The 1312-nt window shown below is 41.3% G+C and overlaps 1 non-coding gene across 1 annotated transcript; it reads right to left on the minus strand.

The window, feature by feature from the left end:
• Positions 1 to 201: 201 nt before the first annotated feature.
• TRNAW-CCA lies at positions 202 to 273 on the minus strand. The gene has a single exon. It is a non-coding gene; the product is annotated as a tRNA-Trp (tRNA).
• Positions 274 to 1312: the final 1039 nt, after the last annotated feature.

Below are 1312 nucleotides of genomic sequence, written 5' to 3' on the forward strand. Positions count from 1 at the left end.
CCGGCCGCCCGTTTCGTCCAAATGATGCGCGTGCACCGGGAAGAATTTGGGAAAAGGAAAACTGGACCGGGGTTTGGGCCGTGCTTTCGGTCTCTTGTTCAAAAGAAGTCATGGGCAGGGGAAATGGGGTAGCAAAAGGCCGTATCTCAAAAATAAGGAAGTTGGGAAAGAATAAAAAAGAACTGGATTATTTAGGGATATTGCACCCGACGTGAATCGATCACGCAACCTTCTGAAATGGAGTCAGACGCGCTACCATTGCGCCACGGATCCGGTATACACACTGGCACTCACTGGGTCAAATAACGGGAGTTGATATATGGTACGATAAGAAAGAGTTTGGTGTTAACAAATTGTCTATTCCTATGATCTGACATGATACTGCATCAAAGAATCGTTACATGATTCAAAATCCCGTAAAGTCAAGCAGCGTAGAAAGCCAGGCCTAATTGATTTGACAAGACATGCCTTGATAGTCTACTGTCTAACTCTTCTTCACTGGACGTGATTCAAAATCTTACAAGTGAGTATAAATTTGACTCTTTTTTAGATAATCTATGCAAAGACTGAATAAAGATCATCGGCATGCATATATACTTGTAGAGCAGCTTAGGGCATTACATCTGCGCTTGGACAAAATAGATTGGGTATTATCCACTCTCTGGATCCATGCCATGATCTTATCAGGCGCAAGAGCAGTCCACGAACCCGTATGAACTCGTCAGCGCCGTCTGCGAACCTTTCGAACCTCCTTAGGGCGAGGGCGGTGCTGACGCTACTGGGCTTGTCATTGTTTCCGATGCAGTAGTTTGCAAGAGAGCGGGGTTGTTTGGTTGCAACCCTGAGGAGCATGTCTGAGTTTTTCTCATGTCTGAGTATGGCCTGAAATTGTAAAGAGTGGACGATCTACACACGGGGGCATTTGCATCCGCTTTTCAAAAATATACTTTTTACACGTTTTGTAATGTTGAAAATTTCTACAAAAAATTTATGCATACATATTGGCAAAGGTATGTCCACGGCACAAAAGTTTTGTGTAAAAAAATATTTTTGTTTTGTCTCAGTAAAAAAGACAAATTTTACTGCTTCTAAATAGTGTTTCACGGCACAAAATTTTGTCTTTTTTGCACAGGCTACAAAAAAAGTTGTTTTTCTGTGAAACTTTCTGCACACACATAGAATATGAAGATGTCTGCGTGCACCTTTTTTCAGATTTTTTTGACATTGCAAAATGTATTTTCCAAAATGGGCTCATATGTATCCGGGTTTATCCATGCACTTCTCTGAACTTATATCATAAATTGACTCATCA

Source organism: Triticum urartu, chromosome 5, assembly GCF_003073215.2.
Source record: "Triticum urartu cultivar G1812 chromosome 5, Tu2.1, whole genome shotgun sequence".
NCBI lineage: Eukaryota > Viridiplantae > Streptophyta > Magnoliopsida > Poales > Poaceae > Triticum > Triticum urartu.